The sequence below is a fragment of the Silene latifolia genome, chromosome Y (genome assembly GCF_048544455.1).
Source record: "Silene latifolia isolate original U9 population chromosome Y, ASM4854445v1, whole genome shotgun sequence".
NCBI classification, from domain to species: domain Eukaryota; kingdom Viridiplantae; phylum Streptophyta; class Magnoliopsida; order Caryophyllales; family Caryophyllaceae; genus Silene; species Silene latifolia.
Genome location: NC_133538.1, coordinates 446,423,116 through 446,430,704, shown reverse-complemented (window position 1 = coordinate 446,430,704; position 7,589 = coordinate 446,423,116). Strand labels below are relative to the sequence as shown.

Sequence of the window (7,589 nt, the reverse complement as noted above, 5' to 3'; positions counted from 1 at the left end):
AACTATACCTATTTTAAAGGTTTGAAAATGGAAATTTGATTTAGTTCTCCTTTTGTTCTATGAGTAGGACTTCTTTTTATTGTTTTTTTTAATTGCTAAACCCGAGCTACTTTTAACTTTGCTCAATTTCTAACTAGCTTTGATCTACTTATGATTTCGTTGTCAAGAATTTAATATTATATTTTCAGGAATTTGACTTCCTTTTGAATTTAGAAATGAAACCTCTATTTCTATTTTGACCTCTGCAAAAGAAAATTTGAGTGAATTGCCTTTTCTTTTGATTTTGACGTCGATCGGATGTTAGAACTCGTTATTTGAAACGTTTAATAATTTGTTCTACGCTTGTCGACGAGTTACTTTTGTCTTAGATTTGTCTTTGACTTGGAAAGTTAGCGTTCTTGTGTGCACGACAAGAGCAATTTCGTTCCATGAATGAGACTTATACTTTTGAAAACTCTTCATTAATGTTTTTGAAAGTATTTTGATTTTCGATTTATACAAATGTTTTGCTTTTGACCATATCTTTGATTTGGAATGTGATATTCTTGAATACGTAACAAGAACACTTAGTTCCTTTGATGAGAAGTTGGTCCTGTTGGAAAATTTTATTTGGAACTTCTAAAAGAATTTTAATTCTTACAAGCAAGTAACCTTTTAATGTTTTGGTTACCGATTTTAAAAGTTCAGTTTTACTTTTTATAACCTTCTTTTCTACCTTCAAGTTTCGAGGGTGAAACTTTTTAAAAGATGGGATGACTGTAACACATGCGAATTTTCCACTTTGACATTTATAATTTAATTAACCGTTCTATTGTCTTATTTATATTTTTAATTATTTAATTTAATTAATTACATTATTAAACATGATTTTTATAAATATTATATTTTTAAAGCTTAAGTTATACAAAATAAATATTTTGTTCGGATAATAATGATAATAATAATAATATTTCCCGTCTTGAGTTGTAGTGGGCTTGAGACGTAATTTCTAGTGCATATCGACTCAATCTTGCATGTTGGGCCTAGTATGACTAATGGGCTCACATACTACTCTTTCCTCCTCATAAATATCATGAAGGAAACCCTAGAACACACCTCACTCCTCAATTTTTCAGCATTCATCTTCAACAACCACCACCATTTTTATACATTTCTCTTACAAATCTTCAAAACTCCATAACTTGCTCAATTCTTGTCCAAATCAAGTGATTTTCGCGCCTATCTCTCCCTCTAATCGCCCTCCATCTTTCTAGGTAAGAAAGAGTCCGACTTTCCTCCTTATAAAGAGCTGTCGAACCATTTTACACTTGGTAACCTTTTTCTAGTTTCGATTCTTAGTCTTATTTTGTGTTTTCTTATGTTTAGGAGAAAGTTTAGTTGACCCGGAAGTGGATTCTTGAAAGGTAGACGATTCTATTGTGGATTAAAGAGCTAAAAGGTAACGGTGATGGGTTACTCGACATTATGTCAATTTAATGTGTTTATATGTTGTGGTTTATTCTTGTGTTTGTTAAAGTATGAATCTTTACATGTTTCACATGTTCATTGTTAGATAAATTGGTTTGTGAAACCGTCTTATGGTTGTTTGAGGAATTTCTAGTCTTTTGTCACATGTTTGTTCAATTGGATTAAATGGGTTGTTTACATATGTTAATTAGAGAAAAATCCGTCTTAATCATGCTTAGTTGACATGTTTAATTGTGTCATGAGATTATTTATTGGATTAATATTGTAAATGATGAAGTTGGTAGTATGGTTGTTTTGAAATATGTCTTAAATGGTGAATTAGTATGTGGGTATGTTGAGATCTAAGCTTTTGAGTGAAAAAGATGGAATCTTTATGTTGAGTTTACCTTATTAAGTCTTATTCATGAACATGGAGTAATTTATGAATGTTGTATGTTGTGGATTCTTGTTTTTAATTGTATATTTGATACTTGGAGGTTGATTATGTGTCCAACAATGATGTTGAAGCAACTTTGGGTAGAATTGGTGGTGTGTTGGTTGAATTCCTTCATTATAATGGTGTTATTTAAATTCTGGTGCAAATGAGCCGAAGCTCATCCTTGAATTTACGGAAAGTGACATTTTAAATCTTTGTAAAGTTTGAGCTTCAGCTCATTATGGACAACATTCATTTTAAGGTTGTTTTCTTATCAAGTGACCATCTACTTGGTTAAGTTAAGTGCTTTTATACGTTATGTTGCATGATTTACTTCATAGGCTTCTTACTCTTTGTTCCAATGCTCATAAATGGTGCGGGTTTGGTCCCCACCCGGCTGGGAGTTCTCTTATGGTTTCTCTTCACTTATAACTTCTATTAATCATTTATTTAATTACGCATCCTTCTTATGATTGGTAAATGGTCAATTTAGGATTTGTTTATGTTATGATAATGCGAATTATTGTTGTTACTCGTATTTGTGACCGGAGTGTGACGATTTACATTGTGTGACTACTCGACATTCCTTATTTGTTTGCCCTCGGACATTGGGTCACGATTAGGTGCCATTGTTTCCGAGTTGGGCTATCTTCCTTCCGCCTCTTCGGACTTTGGGGTACGGCTAGGTACCATTGTTCCGATTTGGGGTTACTCGACCTTGGGGCACGGCTAGGTGTCATGGATCGAGTCTTGGATACGATTTGGGATTGTATGTCGAATCGGGTGTCGTCCATCCCGAGAGTCCGGCCGATTTAGACTAGGACCGTATTATGATCGTCGTCCTACCAGGAGGTTGGAGTCTAGGGGTTTGTCTTGTTTTGAGTCAATCCTTTGTAAATGTCTTGCTTGTTACGGTCATTGGCGTGTTCTTATATACGAGTGTGCACGTCTTCTATGATTGTTTGTGAGAGTCTTGGTCCTATCGGATACTAGTGGTGAGATGCAAGCCCCTAGTTGCGATATGATCGCCGGGATCGATGTTCCCATCCGTTCTTATGGTGAGATGCAAGCCATAAGTATGAATGTGACATTAGTAGCCACGTCCCGTGCTATGGTTGTTAAGAGGTTTTCAAGTAATGACTATTGGTTTCCATCCATGTATTTTCTATTCAATTGATCCGTTGTTTACCTTCTTCATATGATTCGATGCCTAATCTCATATCCATGTTTTGGTTACCTTGAATGCATGTTTAATATAATGTACCATGCCTATCTCATTAAGAATGCAATGTGCCTATCTCATTACGATTATCGTTTATATTCCCTTGTTCATATTATTCAAGTATGATGCATGATCAATATGTTTAATTAAGTTCTTGCTTATGTGCATTTTGACATATTGTGGCTGGGAGAACCTCGAGTTACTCCCCCTGATCGTGGCATTCATGTTTACATGAATGACAGGTTTGTGATGCAGATTATGGGGAAGACGTGTGAGCTAGCGAGAACGTTGAACCTTGGACCTTAGTTATAGTTTGCTTAGACTCACCTATCGTTAGACTTGTGTTTATTCGTGGGATATCTTTTCCCCAACGCACTTCGTTTTTAATTGTAAACTTATTCATTTTACTTTTCATTTTCGTTTGATCACTTATGGTGAATTTCACACTTTAAACTTTAAAGGTTTTAAAAATCCCTTATTTTCCGCTTAGATTTAATAGTTCTTTTGATGCCTCATCGAGGGGTGTCACAATTGACCTCCCTCAAGAATTATATAAATGATTCCAAGACTCAATTATCTGTAAATTGATAAGCCAACCTTTTAGCTAATTCTACTGTTAGAATTCTTGGTCGATAAATTTCTGTAAATTCTATCTTTAGTCCATCATAATCACGAGAAACTCTTCGGACTATAATGTTGAGATAAACTAAGTCAACACAAACTACTTACCCAACGTAGAAGGGGTCATATTATGCCTACCGACGAAGAAGGGATTCATAGTTGTTTGCCCTTATAAAGACTAATCTCAATTTCCGTTTTAGAGGAAGATCCCATCAACTTTATTTTAATTCATTTTAAGCGAACTAATATCTAGCATGCGTGAATGAATAAACTAAGGTGATGGCTTGAAAATGTGTGACACCTGTATGTCTATGAAAACTAACATACAATCTATATGAGTCAATTTTCATGTATTTTAGTATGTGGTTTGGTTTTAGGCGGAAAATGATGCACTAACTAGCATGTGAATGAAAAGCAATAAAAACGGTAAAACGTAAAACAAAATAAAGTCCTAGTGTGGCCTATCTACCAAAAAGAACATAAATACAACTTTGGAATCCATCCTTGGACCCGAGAAGCTTGTCTTGATGTTCCATCTTGATCCATGTAGCGGGAGTGAGCAATCCAATCTCCGTCTTTAGTCTTCTCTAAAATTACAATTTAATAATTAAATAATAAACCTATTTACATTCTAATTTCAAAACCGTAATATAAAAGAAAACCAAAACGGAGATACGAGATCTCAAATTACATTAAAAATTATGTTTCCATCATTACGAAAACATAATTTAACTAAGGTCACACTAGGTAATACAAATTACAACCGATTGCAAAAAACGTAAATAAAACCATTCAATGATTCATTCAACTAAAAAAATGCATCAACTAAATAAATTAAACATGCAAGACATAATTCCATAATTATGTAAATTAATTTATCCAAACCACCTATTAAATGATCAAATTAAGTGACAATTCCTCAATTAATCACAATAATTTTAATCTTAATTCACATTAATCTTGTAATATGAATTTAATCCAACATTATTTTAAACTTCTTTAAAATAATTAGGTATCTAAAATTGTGAACTTCTTCACAACAATTAATCATACATTAATAACTTAATGTATAATCAATATAGGCCAAAAACAAAACAAAAAATCTTTTTTTTTTCTTTTGGTCTCGGCAGCAAGAAAAAGACGAAAAAAAACCTTTTTTTTTCTTCAGCTCACGGCAAAGGCAAAAATAAAAAAACAGAAACCTTTTTTTTTTCTTTTCGGTATTTCTGTAAAAACCGAAACACAAAAAAACAAAAACATTTTTTTTTCTTATGCACTCGGCTGAAAAAAAAATTGAAAACAGCCCTATTTTTTTCATTTCGGCATTATGCCCTAAAACAACAAAAATGTTTAGATGAACAAATTCGTTTATAGTTGCTATTAGAACAAGATTGGCATAATCTTAAACATATGAATTAATGAAATATGATATTAATCAACACCATATATGCCAAAAACTATGTAGCAAAAACAAATTATCATCATAAAACAAAGACAATTCCCATTTACATTTCAATTTAATCCTAATTAAATCAAAACATCTACAAGTTTACCATATTATCATCTTAACCTATTAAAACAATAATATGAAAAAATCAAAATGGAAACAAAACATCAAAAACTAAAAAAAAATAGAAAACAATCGGCATAAAAAAATTTTTTACACGGCAAAAAATTTTCAGCCGGAGATTTTTTTTTTCTTTTTCGAAATTCTTGTTTAAATTCAATTATGAAATTCATATAAAATAATTTCGTGGCTTTGGCTCTAAAAGAAATATCGGTATACTTCCATTAACATTATAAGGATTATAACGAAATTATAGATATGAAAACTAGTCATAAAAGAAATTTGCATAAACAAAATAGAGAGATTATGAAATCAACCATCGGTCCTAGGAAAATCGGCCTAAGAACATTATCGCAATGATATTCGCCTATCAGTTGCACCCAAGATGATATGAGATATGCCTTTGTTCTTGCTAGAATAGATCCCCAAAATTTACTAATTAATTTTAGGGTTTTGTTGTGTTTTCTTGATGAGAGAAAAGCTAGGTCAAAATGTGAATTAGGTTAGAAAACAAGTGAGGAATAATAATAATCTCCCCTCCTCTTTAAACCGTGTATGAGGAGGAATTAAGGGGGGATTATTTTCTTCCCTTTTTTTTCTCCAATTCGGTTTGACCGAAACTCCAAAATATGAGGATAAAATCCTCTTATTTTTAGATGTTACCTTAATGTATAAAAAATGTGTATCTTTTTATAAATTGTCAATTATATTGACATGTATTAATAAGTCCACACACAACGACTTGCAGTCGATTTATTAATAGCGGTCTGTCAACATTTATACTAACAATATTGTATAATATATACATTAACTATAAATATCGCATATTTATAATTTGCTAATTAAATATAACTGGTTACATTTAATCACGAATTAACATCTTAATTCGTTTAAGCTAACATTATATACATTTATTAAATATAACGTATTATATTCAATTTACGAATTGACAGTTAATTCGTCTCAGCTAATATTATTTAATTAGATTAAATAACCATCTCATCAACACATTGACTAACTGTTTAGTCAAATACATGGACTAACCTTTTAGTCAGGCATCGATGTGATTACATTTCCATAATCATATCTCTCAAACACATCCTTAGGTGTGACTTTTAGGGACCAGTTGATCACCGCCATCAGTATAATAAGAACGTCAAACTTTCTAGCAAGCCAACCGTTATTAGGTAATCATTAATCAACTGATAAAATACGAAGTATACCCTTGTGAACATATAAGATATTTATAAATGTTATCACACTAATTTGTGGAGGACACAAGCTCCAACACATAATTCATTCTTTACAATTCCATTTTCTAGTGTAAGAAAAATACTCTATTCTCTATCTTGTGAAGAAATTTTAGAGAAATAAAAACCTCACAAATCTCTCCTCTTGGCTGAAAATAATCAATAGGAAATACAAAATATTTTTGTGTCAATTTTTATAGTAAGACTTATATTATTACTAGATCATAATAATATTAGTTATTAAGAGGTTTCCTTGGGTATAAACGTTTGGGAGAGGTTCTATTTTGGATCTTTTATTCATCCATTATAAGGAAGCTCAAGAACTAACAAGAAGGAGATCTTGTTGGTGCCCTTATATCCGAAATCCCAAAGTAAGAAAGACGATTTCTTCTCTTATCTTGTTTTAGTTTGCATGCATAAGATCTAACATTTATTTTATGACTAAATAAATCATTTCATATATGAATATGTTAAACGTTTCTGGTCCTAAATGTGATTTTTATGATAAAAAAAGTCATCTTTGGACGAAAAAAAGCTAAACTTTGAATTTTCCAGTGGTTTTTAGATATGTTTTCACATATATTATCTACTAATGGCCTGTAAATGTTCATGCTAAAATGAGTTGTTTTGCTCTAAATATGGACTTTTTAATTTAAAATCGTATTTAAATAGGTAAACAGGTTAATATGAGTTATATTTCGAATCTGGTCATGAAACTTTAGTATGTTGTCACATGCAATTTTAAAAGATGTGTGTAAAATATTTGGCTATAATGAAGTCTTTATGCATGATTTATGAATTTTTGATGAAAAAACACATAAATAGTTACTATAATTAGTAATAATGCTAAAACATACTTCATGACTAAAGGAAAAACTTCACATGATGCATTTTATCATATATTTCAGATCAAAAATTGAAAGGTTGATGAAAATAATTGTTTTCATATTTTTATGGTCATATTTGTTAAAATCGTTAAACCGCAACATTGTTTTTCTCGATAATTTTTCGAAATATTTAACCTAAGTTTTGAATATTATGAGTATC

General features: G+C 31.3%; 1 long non-coding RNA gene across 1 annotated transcript; it reads left to right on the top strand.

The window, feature by feature from the left end:
• The first annotated feature begins 1,111 nt into the window (after positions 1-1,111).
• LOC141626957 (uncharacterized) lies at positions 1,112-3,581 on the top strand. Its single transcript, XR_012536519.1, has 3 exons — positions 1,112-1,253; positions 1,366-1,438; positions 3,347-3,581. It is a non-coding gene; the product is annotated as an uncharacterized LOC141626957 (long non-coding RNA).
• The last annotated feature ends 4,008 nt before the right edge of the window (positions 3,582-7,589 follow it).